This window comes from Panthera pardus, unplaced genomic scaffold, assembly GCF_024362965.1.
Source record: "Panthera pardus isolate Hobbes unplaced genomic scaffold, ASM2436296v1 HiC_scaffold_16, whole genome shotgun sequence".
In the NCBI taxonomy this organism is placed as follows: Eukaryota; Metazoa; Chordata; class Mammalia; order Carnivora; family Felidae; genus Panthera; species Panthera pardus.
The window spans coordinates 55,219,604-55,246,307 of NW_026526721.1; the positions used below are offsets into that span (position 1 = coordinate 55,219,604).

Sequence of the window (26,704 nt, forward strand, 5' to 3'; positions counted from 1 at the left end):
CTTTGGAAAAATGTCTGTTTAGGTTCTTATATGACTGTTTCTTTTGGTATTGAGTTGTATAAGTTCTTTATTTTGGATAAGAATTCCAATATCAATATATTGATATATATTTGATCTATTTCTATCTTTATGTCTGTTAATATTTGCTGCATATATTTAGGTGCTGTTATGTTGCATAGGTATTTACAATTGTTATATCCTCTTTTTGGATTGATCTCTTTATCATTATATAGTGCCCTTTGTCTCTTGTTATAGTCTTTGTTTTAAAATCTATTTTGTCTGATATAATTATTGCTACTGTAGCTTTTTTTTTTTTTGCTTCCATTTGCATGGAATATCTTTTTCCATTATTTTACTTTTTGTCTGTGTGTGTATTTAGGTCTGAAGCAAGTCTCTTGTAGGCAGTGTATAGATAACTCTTCTTTTTTTAACCAGTCATCCTATTTCTTTTGACTAGAACATGTAGTCCATTTACATTTAAAATCATCATTGATAGGTATATACTTATTGCCATTTTATTTATTGTTTTCTGGTTGTTTTTTCTAGGGCTTCTCTCTTCCTTTCTTCTTCACTTGCTCTCTTCACTTGTGGTTTGATGGCTTTCTTTAGTGTTATACTTGAATTTCTTTCTCTATTTTTGTGTATCTATTACAGGTTTTTGATTTGTGCTCACCACTGGTTTCATACATAATATCCTATGTGTATAGCAGTCTATATTAAGCTCATGGTCACTTAAATTTGAATACATACTAAAAGCACTAAATTTTTACTCCCTTCTCCATGTTTTATGTATATGATGTAATATTTTACATATTTTCATTTTGTGTATCTCTTGACTAATTTTGTAGATATAATTGATTTTATTACTTTTACATTCTAAATACACTGGCTTTATCAGTGATTAATCTACTACCTTTACTACATGTTTAATTTGATTTGTGAATTTTTTCCTTTTATAATTTTCTTACTTTTAGTTTGGCCCTTTCTTTGCACTTAAATAATTCACTTTAACTTTTTTTTTTTTGTAAGGCTCGTTTCATGGTAATAAAATCCTTTAACTTCTGTTTGTTTGGAAAACTCTTTATCTCTCCTTCAGTTTTGAATGACAACCTTGCTGGATAGAATATCCTGGACTGTAGGGTTTTTTTTTTCTTTTCAGTACTTTGAATATACCCTGCCACTCTCTTCTGGCCTGTGAAGTTTTTCCTGAAAAATTAGCTGACAACCTTATGGGATTCCCCTTGCATTTAACTGTTTCCTTTTGATGATTTTAAAACTCTATTATTATTTTTTGCCATTTTGATTATTATGTGTGTTGGTACTGACCTCCTTGGGTTAATCTTGTTAGGAGCTCTCTGTGATTCCTGGGATCTGTGTGTCTGTTTCCTTCTTCAGATTAGGGAAATTTTCAGTATTATTTCTTCAAGTAAGTTTCTTCCCCCTTCTCTCTTTTCTCCTTCTGGGATCCCTATAATGTGAATGTTTTGTGCTTGATGATGTTACAGAGTTCCCTTAACCTATTCTCATTTTTTATTATTCTTTTTTTTTCTTTTTGCTGTTCAGCTTGGTTGCTTTCGATTACCCTGTCTTCCAATTGCTGATCCATTCTTTCACATTTTCTAATCTGTTGATTTGCTCTCAGTATAGTTTTTTCATTTCAGCTATTGAATTCTTCAGCTCTGGCTGCTCTTTTTTATGTTTTCTATGTCTTTGCTGAGGTACTCATTGAGTCTATCTATTCTTTCCTCAAGTTTAGTGAGTATTTTTATGACCGTTACTTTGAACCCTTTATCAGGAATATTGCTTATCTCTGTTTCATTTAGCTTTTTTACTGTGATTTTGTTTTATTCTTTCATTTGGAACATATTCCTCTGTCTCCTCATTTTTTCTAACTCTCTGTGTTTGTTTCTATGTATTAGGCAAGTCAGCTATGTCTCCTGATCTTGAAAATAAATAATGGTCTTATGTAGAAGAAGTCATGTGGTACCCTGTAGTGCAATCCCCCTGGTCACCAGGACCAGGTACTACAGGGTGTTCCCTCTGTGAACTGTGTGTGTCTTCCTGTTGTGGCTGAGCTGTGACTGCTTTGCCTGCTGTGGGCACACTGGGCAGGGTTTTCTCTCTGCATTGTTGAGAAGAGTGGCTGCAGCTGGTTGCAGGTTGGTGGGCAGGGCTAGCAGTCAGCCTTGCTGTCTGAATTAGCCTCTGTGCTACAGTTTTATGTGCATTGAAGGGCAGGCCTTGCTCCCTGCACAGCCAGTTAAGAGGCCCAGCTGTGGGAACTATAGATGCATTGGTGTGTGTGTTATCTCCCTTTCACTTGGGGCAGGAGTTACTTTGGAGTGGTGCTGGTCCCAGTCAGGGATGTCTGCCAGGTGTGGTGGAACAGGAGCTGCTTTGGTGGGATGCTTGAAGAGGTGGGTGGGTTGGGTGGTGTGGGTACATCATGTGGGGGCAGGGCACATGATGCTAGCAAGATAGGTGGAGATTGTTAGTGCTGGCTCCTGCTAGTGTTTGGCTATCTGGGCTGGGGGAGGGGGAAATGGCACCTGCCAGCACTTTTGCTCCTGGAGAAATCTCCTGCAGATCCCTGTCCCTCCAGCACACGTTCTAAGATTACTCAATAGCTCACTATATACATATATGCCAGGTGCTTTTCAAACTGCTACTTATGTGCTGTGTCGTGGGCTTAGCTATTTGGTATGCTGGCTCTTTAAAGGGCGGGAACTGGGTTTTCTTATCATCCTCCTGCTCTCCCAGAGTTAAGTCCTGCTGAAAGCTCCTGGAGTTAAGCTCTACTGGTTTTCAGAGCCAGGTTTATGGGGACTTGTCTTCCCAGTGCAGGTCCCTAGGTTGGGTGGTATCCAGTGTGGGGTATGATCCCCTCACTCCTCTATGCTTTCAATGTCCCTTCTGTTTGTGATTAGTCACACCCAGGGTTTGGTTCCCAACAACATCTCCACACCTCCTACCCTTTTCGATGTGGCATTCTCTCTATGACTAGCTGTAGAAGGTGTTTTCTGCTAGTCTTCAGGTCATTTTCAGAGTAAGTTGTACAGGTGTAGCTGTTGCCTTGGTGTGTGCATGGGATGAGGTGAACTCAGGATCCTCCTACTCCACAATGTTTCTGGTTCCCTCCTTTAATGAAATTATATAAAAGTTTATTTTGAATGCAGAAGTAGAACAGTGAAAATAGCAGACAAACTGCATATCAAAAGGGGAACAACATTGCTTGAGGTGGGAACTAATTAGAAGAATGTTTTATTTGCTGATATACATATTCTTTCTTTGCTATTTCAAGTCTTAGAAAATAATGAACTATTTATGCTCAATAACTATTGTCTTCCAAATTTCAACCAGGGCAGGTCTTGTGTTGAGATATAGGTACTGAAAAAGAGATGGGGGTTAGAGAATCTACTCTGGAAGCAATAGCCTCAGAAACTACAAGAGATTCCAGATTAGTTTCAAGTGATCTCATATGCTTTCATCTGTGTGAAAGCCTTTTCTGATTGCTTCAAAGGAATTACCATTAGCACAACATTTGAATATAAAGTTCAGTGTCGTCTCTTCCCCCCCCCCAAAAAATATTTTGGAATCTCTTTCCATAACTGGGACATCACCATTTCTGCATCTCTCACTTAGCTGAATATCACACAGTCCCCTTGAGGATTGTTATTAAAACAATTAACAATTTACGAAATCACAGAATTTTGAAAAAAAAGGATATAGGCCAATTTTCCTCTTGATTTAAAATTATTCACAAATAGAGTTTTTGGATCAGCTGGAGCTTCCTCAGCACTTGGTCACATTTACCACTATGTTTGTACCACAAGTCAACTTATTCTAGAAGATCTTGGTTTGGTCACATCACTCTTTATAAACATAGAAAGCCTCTCTAACTCTCACCACAAAGATGATTTACTATTACTTATGATAAACACGTAATATTTGCATACTGTGAAGTATTTAAGTAAATCACATTAAGATAGGTGGACAGCATTCTCAGATGATAATTGTAACATATTTAAACAAATAGAACATGTAATTCTTGCACTGTTCCTGTAAAAAAAATCATTTCTTCATCCAAAACTAGGTTTGGTTACTAACTGTCTGTGATGATGGAAATATTCTGTAATACCTGTACTGTTTAATACACAATACATAAATTCAGAGAAAAGTGAGCCAGCCTTGAATGCTTCATTCATTCATTCATTCATTCATTAGCTGAGAGTCTTGTTTGGCTCAGGCACTGGACACACAATGTCAGGCAAGACACTGCCCCTACCCATAAGTTACATGAGTTGATAACTCATCAGACAAGTGGGATACTATACAATGAGTTGGTTGCAGGGTACTGAAAAAGGGCACAGAGAGACAGACATCTAACCCAGATGAGTAAAGGGGGTTGGTGATTTACAACTTGGAGCATGTTATGCACTTCAATTAATTTTTCATAGTAGATAGGCCTCATTCTCATTTTTTAAATGAGGGAACTTAGTTTCAAAAAGCTCTGTGATTTACACCCCCCCATGAAATCTATCCAACCAGATTTTGTTGCAAAATTCATATGCTTTCTATTATCCAAAAATGCTAATCAGCAGCTCTTCAAAGAAGATTTTCAAAACCACCTAATTTCTATACTTTTTACTACAAAAATAAAGAAGGGATTTTTGAGTAAGATTAAGGGTGAGGCAACTACTACAGTATTCTATATTAAATTAAATCCACAAATGATTAATGGTATATGCAGAAGTATATCATTTATAATTGATTAAATTTTATGTTTGTGGTTATTCTATCAAAAAATAGTGGACATTATACATTATGAATGTGGTTAGGAGGCAGTAATTCAACTTAAGTAATTTCTACTCATAGAATATTTCTTGGGAACTTTAAGGAACCAAGTTTTTTCATATGTCTTCATGAGAACACTTCAGTATAGTCTTTTTGTATTTCCTCATGAAAGCACTTGCTTTGACGTTACACCTTAGTCTCTGGTGTCATTCCCTAAATCAGTTGTTCCTTTTTTTTTTTTTTTTTTTTTCAATTTTTCCATCTGCTGTTTAAACCTCACCCTACATTTGGGAAACTGCACATAACTTGTTCATCACATAACTCACTAAATGAGACTGAACACTTTGCCCAGACGATTTTTGTAAGAAGTGGGTGAAATGTTCAATTTATCAATATATTTCATTTTTGTCAGGGAAGCATCCTTCTCATCAAATTAGGCTTGTGTGTTGCTCATTATAAAATGTCACCAGAAATTGTGTGAATGGACTGAATCTTTACCAAGGATTCAGCCATGATTGATTGTGGATTGACCGGGAGTCTAAGGCAAAATGGAAAATACCCTTTACAATATTTGCTGAATGAAAAATTTTAATCTCCATCCCAATTTTCTCAGTTGTTTTTTTTTTTTTCAGTAAAACCAATGCTGACATGCAACAATTGCTTATATATATTGAAAATTTTGAATTTTACAATTTCTCAATTGTAAGGCTTCTCTAAATTCTTGATATTCAGGACATAAAATATGAGGACAGATTCACTCAGATTTTAGCTAAGTATTCTCCCTTTATACCTATACTACTGAAAAGTGAGTTTGTGGGGCTCAATTCTTGAGTTTTGCAAAGCTACATGATGGAAGAGTTTATTAAAACAAACATCTTTCTTCAATGAATTCTTAGAAACAGGGAAATTAAGCAAGAATCTAAAGGTAAGTAGAAACCACAGATAGTTAAAACAATCTTTGAATGGCAGAAATCAAGTTTCTAAGAAAGGAAGGTGGGAGGAAAGGGATAGATAAAGAACAAACATTTTTATTTTTGGCACCTGTATGCTCAGAAAAGGAAGAAAAAAGCAGATTAAATTTGTGACAGTTTCATTGTCTGTTGGGCCACAAAGTCAGTACTAGGCCTACCAGAGAATACAAGCTACCTTTATTATCATCTTTCATGGCTCAATATGCTGTATGGGTTCAGCTACATGGCTCTCATTTGGGGTTGCTCATGCAATTGCAGCCAGATGTTGGCATCAAAGATTGAACTGGGCTAGGTTCTCAATAGGGCTTGCTTGCATTGCTGGCCATTGACTGGGAGCTTAGATGGAGCTGTTAACTGCAACACTGCATGTTCTTCTTCATGAGCTTGCCCTTTTCTCAGCATGGTAGCTGGATTTAGAAATCGAGTTTTACAGGAGAAAGTATTCTAAGAGGCTCAGGAGGAAGCTGCAAGGCTTCCTATGACTAGTCTTGAACATGCATAAGATCACTTCCACCACTTCCTATTATAATCAAATAAGTCACTGAGGTCAAACCAGATTCAAGAAGGTGGAAACTTATGGTAAATGGCAAGGTCACAACACAGAAGAACATGCTGATTAAACAGAGCAAAGAAGAAGTGGATAGTAGGAAGACAGATTTTATTATATCCATCTTTGGAAAATACAATTTGTCACAGTCTTCTATCTCGACACAATTCACGTCATTCTCACAAGCAAAATATAATTACTCCCATGTCCCATCAGCTCCCAATCCAGATCTTGTCATGATATCAAATTCAAGGGAGGATAAGACTCCTCAGCTCTGGATACAGCTCTTAAGCACAGTTCTTTGGGAATAGTTCTTTTCTAGCTTCTGTATCTTCTCCTCTACTTTGCTTCTGCCTGCTAGCAGCTATATACCTAACCACCCCCCCAGAGTAGTAGTGCAGGTAGAGAGAAAGGAGAAGGGGTACAGAATGTTGACATCTAGAACTGCCCTAAGAAAGCTTTGTCCTCCTTGGGCCTGGCAGATGTTTAACACTGCCTCTTTCTCTGTGTGCGCTTTGTGGAGTCTCCAGTCTCTTATTTTGGGCCCCTTCAAGTACCACTCTTGTGTCTGGGCTGTCCACTCCTCATATACTCAGTCTGTCAGTATCTTATTGTCTTCCTCACCAGTCCTTTTGGGCAGGAGTGAAAATGAGTGGCTTCTGATGTAGTTGAATTAAATAATACTTCTTCTTAGCCCATGTGATTTAACCAAAAATGATAAGGAGGCATATGTATTTAAGAACAAAGATAAAGTGTAACCAACCACCTTCTCTTCCATTTTCCCACCTCTGGTCTCATGGTAGAATGGTTTCACTGAAGGAACATTATTTCCTTTGGGAGAACATGCGGCTCACTGGGCATTCAGGAAGTGTTAATGGTTTATCCTTGCCCACAGCTCAACTCTACAGGGCCTGATATCTCCTAACTTCTGGAGAGGTAGAGAAGTGGGTTTGGGTTTCAAAGAAGCATGAAAGAGAAGTGAATGTCATTAATTGTATTGGCTCTGGTATATATCCAGGACTCAGGACTTTTACAGGTTTCCCCATCTTCTATTTCCCTAGTTCCTAATCAACAAAACCACGTCTTCACTGAACAACACTCTCAAGGATCAGAGCAAAGATTGGGTTCACTTCTCATCACATTATTCCTCAAGGCCCAGGCAGAAGACTAGGATCCAATTATTAAATATTCAGTTACTTCATTTAATGGAAGTAATTTAATAAATTAGACAAAGTGGAATTTTAAGCCGAAAATACTAAACCAAACAAAGATGGCTAATTTAAGTTATATTCATAAAAATGCAATCCATCAAGAAGATAAAATAGTGATGAAAGTTTTACATAGTGATTAACCTAGCATAAAAATATACCATGTTTTTTAAATGTTTATTTGTTTTTGAGAGACAGACAGATTGTGAGCAGGGGGAGGGCCAGAGAGAGAGGGAGACGCAGAATTTGAGGTAGGCTCCAGGCTCTGAGCTTTTAGCACAGAGCCCAATGTGGGGTTCCAACTCATGAACTGTGAGATCATGACCTGAGCCGAAGTTGGAGGCTTAACTGACTGAGCCACCCAGGTGCCCCTCATTTTTTGATTTTTTAGAAGTTTCTTAATTTTTCTTTATTCTGAGAAAGAGAGAGTGCACACAAGTGGGGGAGGGGCAGAGAGAGAGGGAGAGAGACAGAATTCCAAGCAGACACTGCACTCAGACAGTGCAGAGCCCAATAAAGCAGAGCCTCATGTGAGGCTTGAACTCATGAACCATGAGATTGTGCCCAGAGCAAAAATCAAGGGTTGGATGCTTAACCAACTGAGCTACCCAGGTGCCCCTCCATCAACTCATTTTTAAGTCCTTCCTCAAATACTAGTTTCTCAGTGGGATCTTCTTGTCACAAGGATTAAGCACAACATCTTACATATACCTTTGTCCTGGGCTTATTTCATTGTGCTTTCGGGTATAACTGATTATTTCCACATCTGCTTTCTGATAGATTATAAAGGCAGCAGCAATCTCATCTTTGTATTCCCAGTATTTGCCCCAATTCAGGGTGGCTATGGGTGCTCAGAGAACAACTGTTGAAGAATAGTATGGCAATGAAGGTAGAACCCCCTTTATCAGTGTAGAGCAGGGACAGCAATAAGAACATTCTCTCATCTGTGAAGATTCATTAACACAGCTGAGGCACAACTGGGGAGAAGACGGTCTTCTCAGTGGCTAGCCCTTTGATCCCACAGCAGAACCATTTTATGGAGATGATTTAATTGCTCTTAAAATATACTTGGGAGTGCCTGGCTGGCTCAGTCAGTAGAGCATGCAACTCTTGCTCGGGGTTGTAAGTTCAAGCCCCATGTTGGGTATAAAGATTACTTAAAAAAAAAAAGTACACTTACCTGAAGTGCTCTATCACTTCCCATCTGTGAAGGAAATGGTATCAGAGAGCAAAGTTAAAAGCAACTGAGTGGAGAACGTAGGGGGTTCAAGACATTTCAAGAGTGAGGTTGACAAGGAGAGGGTAAATACAGGCCCAGCCACAAAACATAGTGTTATTCCCCTACTGACTAAAATACAGCTTCCAGACAACCACTCAGGTGCGTGGGCGCAGACAGCCTCCACCTCATGTGCCTGTGTGGTTTGAGGTGCTCCCACCCACACTCGCTTTCTGGGAGCTGTCCTGTGCAGCTGAGAGTCAGCTGACCCAACAGCATTGCTGCCCCCTGAGACAATGGAGCAGAGAGTGGTCTGTCTGTCTAGGTGCTAGGCTTAGATCCTTCCTGTCACCCGGTCACTATGAAACTGGAATAGGGTTGGGGGAATGTCTCCAGAAGACTTACTAGCCACATTCAGCACACTGGTTTTGGAAAGGCCTCTGAGAAGCAACTTGTCACTGTGAGCAGGCAATATACTTGTTTACATAATCTGTTCCATGTCTCACTCAGCCCCCAGGTATGAGCACCCCCTTTACCTACACACCTCCCGATTCTATAATGGTGGTGACAGATGGGAATTCTTATGAAAAATTCTACCAAGAAACTCGTATAAAACAAAAAGAAAATGAACAGGGGAGCGTGAGAGCAAAAGGCAAATGTGTATAAATTTAAATTAATTGATTCATCTAAGAAGTATTTGGAGGGCCTACAGGTGATGAATTCTTCCTAACTTGCTCTGGGAAGGCTTTTCAGAAACAAAGTCTAATGGAACCACCTCATGCAATGGTAAGGAGTTGGTAGTTTGATGTAGTCAAAGGGAAACAAGCTGGTGAAGAACCAGCCATAGCCAAATCATATCCTTGGGAGGAGTTTGTTCCTTGTCATTTTCCATTCTCGTATGGAAAAAGCCCTAAGAAATAATAGCATGAAGTGGTCCCTTCTGAGGTGATATTTAAAAATCAATCCAGTATAAATCGATCCAATCCTGAAGCCCACATTGTCTGTCTTTGACAGCTAAAAGGTAATTTAAAAGATTTAATAATTTAATCAGTCTCTCAGTGGACCATGTAAGAGGGAAAGACTATTTTACTTTATTTTTTTAAAGGCCATTTTTTAACTTTATTTATTTATTTTGAGAGACAGAGACAGTGTGAGTTGGTGAGGGGCAGAGAGCATCCCAAGCAGGCTCCACACTTGTCAGTGCAGAGCCCACCTCGGGGTTTGATCTCACAAACCTCAAGATCATAACCAGAGCCAAAATCAAGAGTCAGTCACTCAACTGACTGAACCACCGAGGCACCCTTTAGAAAAGTCTATTTGAAAGCAAAGCAAGCATCTTTAAAAATCTTTCACTGTCACTCTCTCCTCTACATCTTTCACCCAAAGTATCTTCTCCCTTCGGGTCTCTCTCTTTCTGCATTCAATCCTCCCAAACTCCTCCCTTCCCCAACTCTTGATACTTCCCCTAAATGAACACAACTGTAGTCCCATTGTCCCTCTATCAATACCATTAATATAATATCATCCATTTATTTAGAGCCAAGGAGTACTTAGGAGGTAATTCAAAACACAAAATCCTTAGAATCCTTAAGAAAGGATTAATATGTGAAAGCTCATGAATTAATCATTTGTTCATTACTAAAATACCTACATTTTGAAACTAAAAAGAAAACAAGAAACCTTGATGAGGAGTCATACCGTAAAATGCACAAACAAGAGAATAAAATTGCCCGACATTTTCCCTTAACATTAGTTTTGGGATTACTTTGCAAGGTGGACCTTGTATAAGAGTATAAATCTGATAAGGCACTGTGCTATAGATAAGGCTGGATTCGAACAAGTAGCTGAGAGATAAAGTTTAACTTGAGCCTTCACCATTCGGCTGGATGACAATACAGACAGTGATGATATGGTCACTCTATTGTTTTTGTTCACTACATTTATACCAGTACCATCTGAAGTCAGGTTAATTTATAACGTACTTGATAAAATAATGGATGAAAATTTCAGCAGGAGATTCATTGAGCTTGCTGTTGGGTGGAACATACTTGCAGATGTGAGGAAAGTTGGAGTTAAATATATAAGGGGCAAAACTCCCCAAGTGGATGTTCACATGGCTACTGAGAATCCCGAATGTGGAAGCAACATACTTTGCCTCAAAGTCTGCCTTTCTATGTTCTACAGAGGTATAAAAATCATAAATTTAAAAGACTTACATGTGAATTTTTTAAAGTATTTTTTCACAAAGATATATGTTTTCTTGGCCAGGAAAAGTTAATGATTGGAGTTTTTAAACTGAAGGATGAATTGGTATTTTTTTCTTCATTAGTGAACTAAAAAGTCATCATGGCAAAGGGTAAAAGTAGGAAAGGTACATGAATTTATTTCTCACCTTAGGGATAAGTAGTCATTTACAAATTTAGCTTATTCAGCAGATGATTTTTCAAAGCCGAACCTTCAATACATAACTTCAGTGCACTGCAAAGGTATAGGGGCATAAGACAAAACAAATTCAAACCGGAAAACATTGAACAGTTACATAAGAATTTTGACAATAGAGAAAATGGATTATTTGGAACTCTTACTTCATTTACAGGGTTGGATTTAAAAATGGTACTATCATTAGTCATCCTTCTTGGCTGAAAAGTACTTCTTTGAAGGATTAAAAGAGAATGATTGATGGATAAAAAATGAGCAACTCCGTTAGCCCATCATATGACACAGGAAATTGACTTCTCCATAAAAATGTACACATCCAAATTTCTGTTACCAGTTGCCTGAAATCCTTGTTCTTCAGAATCCTGGTCATCACCCCACAGTGATTTTCCTGACCTTGTTTACAAGCACTGAAGTGAACACTGTCATGTACCAGTGTCTAGGGCTTCTGAAACAACGTGTCAGTCTGGGGGGCTTAAACAACAGAAATTTATTTCATCACATTTTTGGAGCTAAAGGTCAAGGTGTTGGCACAGCTGATTTCTTCTGAGCCCCCCCCACCCCTTAGTTTGCAAACGGCTGTCCTCTTCTTGTCTTTACATAGTGTCCCTTCAGTGTATGTCTCTGTCCTAATCTCTTCTCATAAAGACACCAGTCATATTGGATTAGGGGCCATTCATATGACCTCATTTTCCTCAATTCCTCATTTTACTTAATTACCTCTCTAAAAGGCCAATTCATTCTATTTATCAGCATATTAAAAGAAAAAGGCATCATGACCAAGTATGACTTATCTCCAGAATATAAGCATCACTCAATATTAAGGAATTTGTTAATTTACCATATTAATAGATCAGAGGGAAAAATCATTTCACTATCTCCAAACATATTGAAAGATCTTTGGAAAAAAAAAAAGATGGACATCCACTGCTGATAAAAACTCTCAACAAAATAGTAAAAATGATGAAAAGCATATACTTTGGTACTTATAGTAATAATTTTATTTAATGGAGAAACTCTAGAGGCTTTCCCAGTAAAGTCAGGAACAAGGCAACTTATGAACAAGTAATAGAACATTATTTCTATTGCTATTTAGCAATATATTGGAAGCTTTAAACTAGCAATATTATATTTCTTAATGTGGGTCACTACAAGGGTAATGATTTTATAATCATTCTCTAAATTGTACATGTGTGCTTTGTACACTCTTTTGAATATGCATTATACAATAAAAGGTAAAGAATATAACATTAGAAAACCATATATACATACATTTAAAAAAGCTATCTGATATAATTTATGTCCATTTGTACATTTAAGATTTGTGGCTGAAGGACATAAAACCAGGCATTTTCAGCAAATGAAAGGAAGCCCTGTAGATGTAAAACATACAGCATGAGATGTAAAATGGTTCTGTGGCCTTTTTATTGCTGGTGATAAAAATCTAAATCAATGGCTGTTGATGTATTGTCAAGAAAAACAGCACAAATATTTTAAGATTTAAGTATGAAACTTTCATCTGCCAAAGACAGGCAGTGAAAGTTAAATTCAGGTTTCAGCTTCAACATTTAAAGAGCTTGGAGGTCACATTACTCCAAGCTGCCAAGAAAATCAACACCTTTTCTTGGAGCCATCGGTGAACTGAGTTTACAGTACAAAACACTGCCCTGAAATCTGGAGAGGGGTAAATCCAGCGTCACGGTAAAATTTGCTTACCTAGAGTAGAGGCCACTAATGGCATAAAGTGATAGAAATATTTAAATGGTAGTTTTAATGGATTGCTAGAAGTTGACTATGGATTAATATGAGAGCGAGTAACTCCTGATGGTCTAAGTTTTAGTGGGTACTCCTAAACACACTTTTGTGTACTTTACATCCAGGGACCCCAACATGTTCTCATAGTAAAGATCGGAGAAAGATAACCCTTTTGGCTTTGGCAAGGAGAGTAGAAGAATAATTTGCGTGAAATACACCTGTCTAGAATCTTCCTCCTAACAAAAGTCTACTTTTCATGGGGACAAAACCAAAAAACAAAACAAAACAAAAACCTTTAGCAAAACCGGTTCCAGAACTCTGGCAGAAAGACATTCCTCTCACTCCAGTCCCATCTAGCCCGCCTGCCTCACCTAAGGAAGGTGGCAGGGGCTTGGGTGGGGAGAGCTATACAAGAAGAATCACTTGTGAAAGTCACAAGCCAGAGATGCAGCTCACTGAAAGGCTGAGACTTAATTGGAGGGTTATAGAATGCCCCTCACCAACACCTTACCACCACACCAACAGGGCTCCAAAAGAACGGCAGTAGATTACAGCTGAAAGACCTAGGAGACGCAGATTCCATTGGAAGTGGAGTACTTAGGGAAGCTGGAGTCAACATGGGAGACAGAAGTGGGGACACTAAAGAAATCGGATGCTCTGTCAGCTACAGAAAACATTAAATAACGCCCAACTCCTAGTCGAGTTCACATAAATCCTCACATTGAAGGCTTATTTAGCTGAGTTTCTATTTCCCAATACAATACATTTGGCTTTCAAAAAGACATGACAAAAGCCAAGGGAAAAAAAAAACAGCCTAAAAAGACAAATCATCAGAACCAGATTCAAATATGACAAAGATGTTGGAATTATTAGAAAATTATAAAATAATTATGGTGAATACGTTAAAGGTTTTAATGGAAAATGTAGACAACATGCAAGAACAGATGGATGGATAATTTAAGCAGAGGATGAAAATTCTAAGAATCAACAGAAAATGCTAGAAAAACTTGACATAGCTGAATAAACAATCGGTGTGCCTGAAGACAGGTTACTAGAAAATTCCCAAGAGGAAATGTATGTAAAGAGAATATGGAAGAAAATGAAACAGAATGTTAAAGAACTGTAAGACAAGAAGAAAGAGAAGAAGGAATCGAATATTTGAAATAATGTCATGGAGAAGTTTCCAAAATTAATGACAGACACCAAGTCACAAATTCAGGACGCCCAGAGAACACAAAGCATGATAAATATCAAGAACTACACCTAGCTATATGGTAGTCAGACTGCAGAGAACCAAAGACAACTTGAAAATCTTTTTTTTTTTAATTTTTTTTTAATGTTTATTTGAGACAGAGAGAGACAGAGCATGAGTGGAGGAGGGGCAGAGAGAGAGGGAGACACAGAATCCAAAGCAGGCTCCAGGCTCTGAGCTGTCAGCACAGAGCCGGACGTGGGGCTCGAACTCACAAACCGTGAGATCATGACCTGAGCTGAAGTCGGTCACTCAACCGACTGAGCACCCAGGCACCCTCAACTTGAAAATCTTAAAAGGAGTCGGGAGGAAGAAAGCAAACAAAAACCCACCTTACCTATGGAAGAACAAAGATGAGAATGACAGTAGACTTGTCAGAAAACAGGCAAGCCAGAGGAAAATATAATGAAATACTGAAAGTGTTGAAAAAAAAGCCTTCAACCTGGAATTCTATACGTGGTGAAATTATACTTTAAAAGCGAAGGAGAAATGAAGACTTTCTCAGACAAATAAATATGTGGTAAATTCATCACCAGCAGACCTACTGTGCAAGGAATGTGAAGAGACTTTTTTCCAGGCAGAAGGAAAACCATATGGGTCAGAAACTTGGATTTACATAAAGAAAGGAAGACTTTTAGAGAAGGAATAAAAAACATTTCCTGGATGCCCAGTGAGTTGTATGTTCTCCTAAAGGAAACAATGAAACCATTCTACCATGAGAGGAGAGGTGGGAAAATGGGAGGGAAGGTAGTTGGTTATACTTTATCTTTACTCTTAAATAAATATGTCTCCTTATCATTTTTGGTTGAATCATGTGGGCTGAGAAAAAGTGTTATTTAATTCACCTACATCAGAAGCCACTCATTTTCACTCCTGCTCAAAAAGACTGGTGAGGAGGGCAGTAAGTGTATGTGAGTGTGTGAAGAGTGGACAGCCCAGACACAAGAGTGGTAGTCCAAGGTAAAATACAGTATATTTTTATTCTTCTTTTAAATGTTTATTTATTTTGAGAGAGAGAGGGGCAAAGAGAGAAAGAGAGAGAATCCCAAGTAGGCTCCATGTTGCTGTCAGTGCAGAGCCTGATATGGGGCTCTATTCTACAAACTGTGAGACCATGACTTGAGCTGTTAAATCAAGAGTTGGATGCTTGACTTACTGAGCCACCCAGTGCCCAAAATATTTTTTTATTCTTAATTGATCTAAAACATAAGTATTTAGAACAATGATAGTAATAATGTATTGGGTATTTATAACACTATGGGGAAATAAATGGATGACAGTAATGTCACAAGGGGTGAGAAAGGGGAACTGGGAACATTCTTGTTCTAAGTTTCCTGCACTACACATGAAGTGGAATAGTTCTTTTAAAGGCAGATTTAAACTGAGAACAAACTGAGGGTTGATGGGGGGTGGGAGGGAGGAGAGGGTGGCTGATGGTTATTGAGGAGGGCACCTTTTGGGATGAGCACTGGGTGTTGTATGGAAACCAATTTGACAATAAATTTCATATATTGAAAAAAAATAAAGGCAGATTTAGTTAAAAATGTATATTACAAACTCCAGGGTAAACAATACATTTATTTTTAAAAAGTATAACTGGCATGCTAAGAGAGGAGTGAAATTGAAAATACTTACAAAACACTCAATTTGAAGCACTGAAGGCAGAAATAGAAATCTCTGGCAATTAATAGGAAACAGCTCCAAAATTGGCTGATATTAATCCGTGTATCTCAATAATCACTTTAAAAGTGATTGGTTTAAAGGCACTCACAAAAAGACAGAGACTGTCAGGGTAGACTAAGAAGCAATACCCAACTATATGTGGTCTAGGAGAAATCATTTTAAATATAAAGACACCAATAGATCAGGGTAAGAGTTGGAGAAAGATACACCATGAAGGCACTTATAATTGTGACAAAGGTACCAGTGTAATGTAGGACTATAGGGGAATCTGGGTGTGAGGCATGTGAAAAGTCTCTGTGCTATTTTTGTCCTACTTCTATAAATCTAAAAGTCTTCAAAAATTAAGTTTACAAAAAATAGGCATATAATAAATTATTTGAGTGAGAAACAAAGCAAAAGCGTTAAATGTAAAATTAAAGTTAAAAATAAAATACTCTTGAATTTAAAAAAAAAAAGGAGTTGCTCTAAAATGTGCATCTTAAAGATCACAGCATCTCAGGGCACCTAGGTGGCTAAGTTGGTTGACTTCGGCTCAGGTCATGATCTTACAGCTCCGACCATGTCAGGCTCTGTGCTGACAGCTCAGAGCCTGGAGTCAGCTTCCTCTGTCTCTCTCTGCCCCTCTCCCGCTCATGCTCACTCGCTCGTGCTCTCTCTCTCTCTCTCTCTAAAAAATAAATAAACATTAGAGAAAATATTTTTTAAAAAAGATCACAGCATCTCTTTAGCTTGTTGGGCTAAATATATATATAATTCAAAAACCAGTCTTCCATAAAATCTGCTTATTGTTCACCAAGAACTGATACTAATTTACCCATTTCTATACATCTGAATTTCAGGAAAGATAAAATTCAAAAGTATGTAACAAAATGAAGTCCATTATAACATTTAAATGTAAGACAATAAGTCACTGTATAATTTAGGACTGTCTAGGTTTAGTACTTTGATTTAGCACTAAATCCATTCTGTTAGCAAATGAACACTGGGCAGCTCCCATGTTAATGGAACTGTTTCAGGCATTATGGAGAACCACAAAAATTTACAAGAGAAATAGTCTGTGCCCTAAGAAGTTTACACAATACAATTTAAAGGCCTTTATATACAACTTCTATAATATTTATCCTTTCCTACAAATCCAGGTTCTTTTTATACTAATAGAGTCACTAAATAAGTTGGAGACTTTGCCTCACAAGGTTTTGTTAGACAATGAGTTTGTGCGTTCACCTGTAAGGGAGAAACAGTATTGATTTCCTCTAACCACGTGATAGCTCAGCTGACATTGAGCTATTAATACAGCTGTTTAATTTTAAAAAGTTTATCTACATTTGCTTACCTAAAACTATTTTCTCATTTTTCTTTTGGACATAATTAATTCAGTGTTGTTCAAATACGTGGAAAATACGTTCTAAAACAGCTGTGAAATGCCAATATTTACCCTTAGCCACAATTCTCCAAATGATTTGTTAGCCTTTTATATTGTCTGGATGGTTCTAAGTGCTTCAGTCTGGCAACTTTTTGATATCAAATGAGGACATGGATTATGAGCAAAGTGATATCCCTATGCTGTGATCTCTTTCACGCAAATAGTTTTGCTTTTATTAATAATGGGGCAATATTGAGCTTATTGTAGAATTATTGATTGCTAGCAATTTGTTTTGATATTTCTAATAAAAGTCTTCACTGATAGAAGAATGATGACAAACAGGAACAACGTGTGTGAATATTTACTAGAACACTTAGCAAGGGGTGGCTCTCAAGTATTTAAATGAAAATAGGCAAAAGAGCCTTTTTAAAAATTTAAGTCTTTCTATAGTGAGAACAGGCTAAAGTGGAAAGAGTTTGTACCAATGTATGCAAAGCACTTCAATAAGACTAAATGAATAGTAACTGTACACATAACACTTATATGCTCCTTCCTTCTCTCCTCTTTTTGTCTAGAAATGTAGATGCTTAAAAATCATCATCATTAGTGTTGTTGTTTGCTAACTTTGTAGAGCTTTCTTGGAAATGATGCCAGTTAAGACTCAGTGGTGGCAAGAGGAGGGTGAGGGGCAGAGTGGTGGTTTCCCACAGGAAATCCATCTTGCAGCTTGTAGTAAAACTGATTTCAAGGGCAGGTTAATGAGATTACAGCTTGCTAATCATCCTGAAACCCATCCTTTGCCATTTCCAAACAAGATGGCAATTATCAGGCAGCTTTATCTCATAACACCAAAAGATCTGAGGCCTATCTTTCAATACTGCTGTTGCAAATGTACTTACACATACAGTTCACAGAGTTTCAGAAACTGAATGGGTCTGGTAGGATGGAACACCAACCCCACTCGAGTGAAAACCATGCAAGCTCTTTTGGAGTATTCACTGTAGATGAAATCATAGGGAAAATCCCTTCTCTCAAAGTATACTTGCTATTCAATGTAGCAAATACGTAAGAGAATAGTGTGAAATCTTTGAGCTGGGCACTTTGAGGAATACAAAGATAAATAAGTAAGACCTGCAAGCTGTTGGCCATAGCTAAAGAGAAGAGATTAAATGATTGGCAGTGGGAGATGGAACAATTGTTATAATGTAGAAAAATGAAGCTTTTGCTTCCCCCCCCCCCCCCATCCTTAGCTATCAGATGACATTTTGTCTAGCTCCACAAATACCCAGGTGACTACACTGCCCACAGCTCTCTACTACAGAGCCACATCCAAACCCAATATCACCTGTCTCCAGAAAAGCCTTCCATCTCAAACTGCTCCTCCCTCTCCATAGCTAACCAGGCACAAAATCACTAAAGGAAACACCAGTTACTTTATCCCAGCTTACAGAATTATTCAGCCACATCTATGCATCCATGCTGAGTTCTACAGAGCAGTTTCCACTGGGACTTGTAAGACCAAAACTGACGACTCTCATCCTGGGGTTAACAGCAAAATTCTTGCTGAGTCTTTGAGGCAGTGGTTCTGGATGCGCAGGGTAGTGGGTTGGGGAAATCTCCGAATGGTGTTCCTTTGACTTTTGAAATCTCTTAGTCAAATTAAGACAATGAAAATCATACTTGTGCTTAATAGGCAAGCCTGTTAAATCATGTCTTGCCCCACACTTCCCACAGATGGCAATCTATATTTGTTGAATGAATAAATGCATGAATGAATGAATACAAAGAGCAACTGAGCTACCTCTAGGAACAGCAATCATAATATTTGTTGTTATCCTCTCCTGCATTCTAGGCTGTTTTGAAGTAAAAGGAAAAGCATGTATTTCCTGTGGGAAATTTATACCGGATATCCAACTAAATGACGGAATGTCATTCAGGACTGCTGGTTATAATGGTTACTTTTTAAAATCAACAGGTATTTGCAGAGCACTTCCTATGTGCAATCACTCTCTAGATACTGGGGAAGCAGCGCTGAAGAAGACGGACATGGGGCCTGACTTCCTGGAGCCTAGAGACTTGTGGAGGAAAGTAGACCATAAACAAAAACATAAGCAAAATAATTTCCATTCTAATGTGTTGCACAGGAAATAGGATATAATAGAGTAGAGTGTACCTGGGGAGATGAGTGTCCTACTTCAGCTAGAGTTCTAAAGGAAGGCTGTTCTGAATATTTAAATTTGAGCTGAGCCACTGAGGAGGAGATAAAAGAAGCTTTATAAGGAAACATTTTACCCTCTCCAAGCAGTGCAAAGGCTGGAGGTAATAAGGAGCTTATCTTGATCAAGGGGGTAAAAAAAAAAAAAAAAAAGGCTAGTGAGGCTCTAGAGGAGGGTTGGCACATTTTTTTCTCTCATGGGTCTAACAGTGACTATTTTAGGCTTTTCAGACCATATGTTCTCTGTGGAAAGTACTTGACTCTGCTTTGCAACACAAAAGCAGCCATAGATGTCTATAAACAAGGGAGTATGGCTGTGTGCTAACAAAACTTTATTTGGAAAAACAAGTGATGGGGAGATTGCCCTGTGGGTTGTAATTTGCTCTGCTCTATAGAGCAAGAGGCAAAATGTTACGTTGAACTTGGAACTCTGTGCACAGTCCAGACAGTGTGGGGCTTGAGGGCATAGTAAGGATTTGCAATTTTATTCAGAGGGCAATATAAAGCCATTGAGAGCTCCCATGAAGCAGGGAGTGACTTGGTCTAATTCAATTTTTTAAATGTTATTCTGGATGATGTATGGGCAATAGATCATAAGAGTCATCAGTGTAGAAGTGGAGAGGCAGCGGTCTAGGCAAGAGATCATGATGCTCCGTCTATAGGGGGCAGCAGAAAGATGAATTAATAATTAATTAATGAATTAATAATTCTTCTCAAGTCAGGATATGAAAATAGATTGGATGTGAGGGTAAGAGACATGCCAAGGTCTGTCAAGGATGAGTTCTAGGTTTCCGGGTGATGATAGCGCTGTTATCAAAATGTGGCAGATGGAGAAGGAATCAAAAGTTCAGTTTCAGGAACATGTAGTTTGACGTGTCTGTGAGACAGAAGAAGGATTCTTCTGAAGGATGACTGAATCACTACAAGAAAAGATGTACCATTTAGGTCAAAGAGAAGCAAGGCCAGTTCCCAGTCATTCCCACTAGAGTGACTCTAGAGGGAGTGTCCCACAGCCCCTTCTAGAGGGGCCGGGGTGAGAAGCTGCATGAGCAAATGTAACTCAGGACATTTGTTGAAGTGGCCACAACCATTACTTCCTGTGCCAAAATAGACGACGACCTCCTTCTTCAGTAAGTTGAGTGTCTCCGCATCATGTCTGTTTCTGCAATAAGCAAGCCTACTGGGGAGTGAAAGGGGACTGATTGCAGGCAGATAAAAATAGTGTACAGAGACACAGGATGTTAATTGTGACCAGCAAACAAAGTTTGCAGGCTAGTTGTGACCTACAAATGTGCTGCTACACGTGTTTCTCTGCTAAGCTTTGACCACATCCTAAAACACAGTTCAACGTGTCAATATTTCAGAGCTAGTCTGTTTGCTCGATTAATCCAGTCATAGGCATAAGGGGAAAAAAAAAGTAACCATGTTTTACCACTTTTGCTCAGTTCAATTTGAACTGGGTGCTCCTAGGAATACTACTGCAGAAAATAAGCACAGAAATAGGGAACAGGGTAATGAACCATGGGGTCAGAACACATGCTACTTGTCTCCTAATCCAATCCACAGTAGTAGGTGATGTTTTAATGGGTGTTTTTTGGTCAAATATGTCTAAGAAGCATAAACTTTGAAATACACTTATGGCAGAATAACTTTTTTAAAATTAATGTTTTATTTATTTATTTTTGAGAGAAGAGAGTGAGCACAAGCAGGGGAGGGGCAGAGAGAGAGGCACATAGAATCGGAAGCAGGCTCCGGGCCCTGAGCTGTCAGCACAGAGCCCAACACGGGGCTGGAGCTCACGAACCGTGAGATCATGACCTGAGCTGAAGTCTGACGCTGAAGCGACTGAGCCACCCTGGCACCCCTGTGGCAGAACATCTGAAGGCTAATAATTAATATCTTTCATGGTAATATTCAGTATGAAATCCCAGAAGGAAAATACTGTATTTGGTGTCTTCAAACTTGTTGAAAACATACCATGATGTGGTAAACACACACACATACATACTTTAGATATATCAATTATATATTTTCAATAGAGTCATCATCCTATCTTATAACTCAGTTTAGATTACGCTGTGTTACCAATGACAGAATACCATTGTAGCTACTTAAACAATGAGGGGTTATTTTCCTTAAAGAGCAAGAAAGAGCAGAAGTAGGTTTGTGGCTTTATTCAGGGGCTCACAAACGTCAGAACAAACTCATAAAAATTCTCTTGACCTTTTTCTCTCAGGTGCAAGCTAACTTCTGCCGCTACAAGTACCACAGCTGCGTACAAGAAAAGAAAGAGGGAATCGGGAGGTAGTAAGGGGATATCAGCTTCATCCTTGCCTTTTAACAAGGAAAAAAACCAGATTTTTCAGAATTCTTGTAGCAGACCCTGCCTTGAGTCTCATTATCTTATTAACATCAAGCTATTTGACCACACGTAACTGTTGCAGAGCGTGGGAGAGCAGGTGGAAGCTCTACGAAAGCAGCGAACAGGATTCTTAGAATTGGTTTAGACATGCGTGTTATTTCACCTGGCCTTGGCACATCATTGCTTCAAACAAATGAGACCGCAAGGGGGAAGTTGGATCTTGGCTAGGCAACTAATAAGGTCTGCTATATAGACTGTGTTAGAAAACACACTTGGTGTAACTCATTCATCATTTACAAATTGTAATGCACACTCTAATATACTGCCCACATTCCCCTTCAGGAATAAAGCACTGCTCACCCGCTGCTAGGAAGACTGCTAGAAGACAGGCCTCAAGCTATCAACTCCCTTTAGGTATCGCTCCGACTGAAGACAGTCACCTCACCACGGACTCACCCCCTTCCCTGGGGCCATCATCATGAGACTATAGAGGCCCTACTGACTCCTCTGCCCCTTCATGCCCCCCCTACCCCATTCTCTTACCTCTTTCCCTCTCTCCCCTCGGTTCTTCCCAGACTCAGAACACCACTGGAAGGTCTTCTGTTCTTCAGAGCTAGAGGCCAGCTAAAGCTTCAGTGGAGATCACATTGCAACTTGACCTTTCCCTCTTCCCGAGCCAGCTTTCCCCTCTTATCTTCTGCTAGTAAACCTCCTCCATGCTAATGTCCGTCTCAGAGCCTCCTTCCTGGAGAACCCAACGTGCTTCAAAAACAAAAGAGGAAATTAAATGTACTCAAAACATGTACTCTATTTTAGTTTTAAAGTTTATTTGGAATTTTTTAAAGACATAATTTTTTTTAAAAATCAGAGTTACTAAAGTGAAAATGCAATTTTTAAGACTGCCACATGTCAATGAAATTCTTCGTCATTTCAACAATGGCAAATATGAAAATATTTACCATTTGCACCAACTGTTCATGTCCCTAATTGAAAGACATATGGTTTTGTTTATACAAATGTATTTTTTGGAAACAGCTTTACTTTTCTGAATATAAAATGAATTACTCCTCATTGTAAAATCACAAAAACAAAAATACATTAAAAAAGAAAATAATTCACTTATAATCTTATCACGTATCTGTTATTTATCTCTGAGTGATATCCGTCCAGACTTTTCAAAGGAGTAAACAGCTGTTTCTTTGACATTCGTTTCCTTTAGTCTCAAGGAAAGTCTGAAGATCTGACCCATGTGCCATCCTCCTTGCAATATTAACTGAAACAATTTTAAGAATTTAACTAGAGCATATCTGTATTAAAAAATAATCTGGCCAAGGAATAGGTACAGGACCAAATCATACCGCACTGTTTTGACCAAGTAATCAGCAATTGGTATTTATGAGACAGAGCTGACGCAGAGAAATGGAGCTGGTGGTACACACCTGAGAGAGCAGGCTGCCTTACCAGGAATAAAAGCTTAAAGGATCCAGAGCGAATGCTTCCCTGAGCTGTGGTAGTGTGCACACTTTGAGCTGCATTTCTTATGACCATGCGTTTTCTCTAAGCATCATGTGAGGAACGTTGCAAGCCATGCCTGGGAGGTACAAGACCACGGCTTGCTGTTCTGTGTGCTGCACTGCATCCTGTTTGTTTAAAAACTAAATACATTTGGTGCTGGGTCAATGTCCTATGAGTTTGCTTAGGCTGAAATGTACAACGACCTCAGCTAGCAGAAACAGACCTTTTTATTATCACACAAACAATTCAGGACTACCTTCTCACTGTAAAAGATTCAAATAATAGAGAACTTTGTAAACTCTCCACTTCAATTTCCCTCCTCTCTTGTTTTCAGTCACTAATTTCCTTATTTTGCATAGGTCTCTTCAGGTTTTCCACTACTTTTCAAGTCAGTTTTGGTAATTTGTGTCGTTCTAGGAATTTATCCATTTCTTCTAAGTGTTAAATTTGTAGGCATATAAAGTTGTTTATGTTTCCTTATAATCCTTTTAATTCCTGTAAGGTGTGTACTTACACGTACCAATTTTATGGGTCTTAACCAAGAACCAGTTTTGGGTTCCACTGATATTTTCTAATGTTTTTCTGTTTCTGTTCCATTGGTTTCTGCTCTGATCTTTATTATTTCCTTCTATCTACTCTAAGTTTGATTTCTGCCTTCTTGCTTGTCAAGGTAGAAGGTACGTTTTGATTTAGATTTTTCATCTTTAACTATGTAAGCATTTTATGACCTATATTTCCTTCTAAGCATTGCTTTAGCTACAACTCCTTCTTTTTGATATATTGTATTGTTATTTTTACTCAGTTTAAAGTATTGTACAATTTCCCTTGGGAGTTCTTCTTTGACCCTCAGTTATTTGGAAGTCTGTGGTTTATTTTCCAAATCTTTGGGGATTTTCAAATACCTTTCTACTTTATATTTCTAATTTATTTCTGTTATGATAAAAAGCACTTTGTGTTATTTCAAACCTTTTAATGTTTTGAAGACTTGCTTTAGGGAATACCGTATAGTCTATCCTGAATATTGTTTCATGGTGCTTGGAAATAAAGTATTTTGCTGCTGCCATGTGGAGAGTATTCTTTAAATGTCAGATCCCTTCTCTTTTGTACTGCTGGTGGGAATGCAAACTGGTGCAGCCACTCTGGAAAACAGTATGGAGGTTCCTCAAAAAATTAAAAATAGAACTACCCTATGATCCAGCAATTGCACTACTAGGTATTTATCCAAGGGATACAGGTGTGCTGTTTTGAAGGGACACATGCACCCCCATGTTTATAGCAGCACTATCAACAATAGCCAAAGTGTGGAAAGAGCCCAAATGTCCATCAATGGATGAATGGATAAAGAAGATGTGGTATGTATATACAATGGAGTATTACTCGGCAATCAGAAAGAATGAAATCTTGCCATTTGCAACTCCGTGGATGGAACTAGAGGGTATTATGCTAAGTGAAATTAGTCAGTCAGAGAAAGACAAATACCATGTGACTTCACTCAAATGAGGACTTTAAGAGGATGTAAATTAAAAAAAAAATAAATGTCAGATCCTTTTGGTCAATGGTGTTCTTCAAGGTCTATATCCTTATTCATTTTCTCTCTGCTTTTATCAATTGCTGAGACAGGAGTAACTAAATCTCCAACTATGGCTGTTGTATTTTCTATTTCTCCTTAAATTCTGTCAGTTTTTGCTTCATTTTTGGGCTCTGTTGTTATTAGTATGTATTTATAATGATTATATCTTTCAGATGTATTGACCTTTTATCACTATGAAATGTTATGAACAAAACCATCCCTTGTAATAATCTTTGTATTGAGGCCTATTTCATCTCATGTAAGGCTAGCCACTCCAACTCTATTATGATTACCATAGGCAGGCATTTTTTTCCATCCTTTTATATTCACGTAATTCTATCTTTGATTTTTAAGTATTTCTTTTGTAGACAGAAAGATCTTGTTTTTAGGGTTTGTTTGTTTGTTTGTTTGTTTTTATCCATTCCACCTCTGCCTTTTGAGTGGAGTGTTCAGCTCATTCCTGTTTAATGTAATTATTGATACAGTTGATTTATACCTACTATTGTGCTATTTGTTTTCTACCTAGCTCATTTCTTTTTTGTTCCTCTGTTCTTCCACTATCTTTTGTGTTAAACAAAACTTTTTGGATGCTATTTTAATTCCCAAATATTTTAGATGTATTGAGATTTTTTGTTATTGTTAGTTGCTCTAGGGGTTAAAATATTCATCTTTAACTTTCACAATTCACTTAAAGCTAACACAGACTTAATTTCAATGAAATATAGCCTACTGGCACAACTCCATTTCATCTCTCCCCACTCCTTTGTGTTGTTGTCACATACATAAAACCTTCATGCATATTATAAACCTAATAATACTGTGTTAGAATTATGAGCTTAAATAATGTTCTGATGTTAAAGAAATTGAGGAAGGAAAAGAAAAAATTTTACATGCCCATGCAGTCTTCACTTGCTCACATATTTCTGGTGACCTCCATTCCTTCCTGCAGATCAGAGTTACCATCTGGTGTCATTTCCCCTTGGCTTGAAGGACTTCCCTAGTTTTTCCCTCTAAGTCAGGTCTGCTAACAGTTGATTCTATCCATTTTTGTTCATCTGAGGCTGTCTTTATTTTGCTTTTGTTCTTTTAATGATAATTTCACTAGGTTATAGAATTCTTGGTTGACTTTTCTTCTCAGCACATTAAAAATGTCACTCCTTCTTCTTGTGGCCTCCACTTTTTTTTTTTTTATAAGAAGTTAACTATTAATCACATTGTTGTCCCCTTCTATACAATGAGTTGTTTTTCTCTTGCTACTTTCAGGATTTCTCTTTTCTTTGGTTTTCAGGAATTTGAATGTAATGTGTATAGTTGCACTTTCTTTTATGTGTGTATCTACTTGGTGTTCACTGAGCTTCTTGAGTCTGGAAATAAATGTTTTTCATCAAAATGGGAAGTTTTCAGCCATTGTATTTTAAAATAATTTTCTCCTTTCTCTCCTCTCTTTGAATGGGTCCTAATAAATATATGCTGGAATTCTTGAAATTGTCCTACAGATCTCTGAGACTATTCCTTTTTTTTTCAATCTCTTCTATTTTTCTTTGGATTAGATAATTTCTATTGTGATATATCTTTTAATTAAGGCCTCTACTGTTTCAAATCTGCTGTTGAACTCACCTAGTGAAGTTTTAAATTTCAGTTATTATACTTTCCAACTTTAGAATTTCCATTTGGTTCTTTCATCTTGGTTTCCAAAAGCCCATTTCTACTGACTGCTTTTTTTCCCCCTTGAGTATGGCTTGCACTCTTCTGTTTCTTGTAAATCTTGTAATGGTTATGTGAAAATAAAGATTTTAGATAATATATTATAGCCCTTA

The 26,704-nt window shown here is 37.9% G+C and overlaps 1 long non-coding RNA gene across 1 annotated transcript; it reads right to left on the reverse strand.

Annotated features, from left to right (window-relative positions):
* Positions 1–1,143: 1,143 nt before the first annotated feature.
* Positions 1,144–23,422, reverse strand: LOC109266361 (uncharacterized). The gene is made up of 3 exons (XR_002079685.2): positions 23,242–23,422; positions 22,346–22,564; positions 1,144–3,138 (listed from the first exon to the last, which is right to left on the reverse strand). It is a non-coding gene; the product is annotated as an uncharacterized LOC109266361 (long non-coding RNA).
* Positions 23,423–26,704: the final 3,282 nt, after the last annotated feature.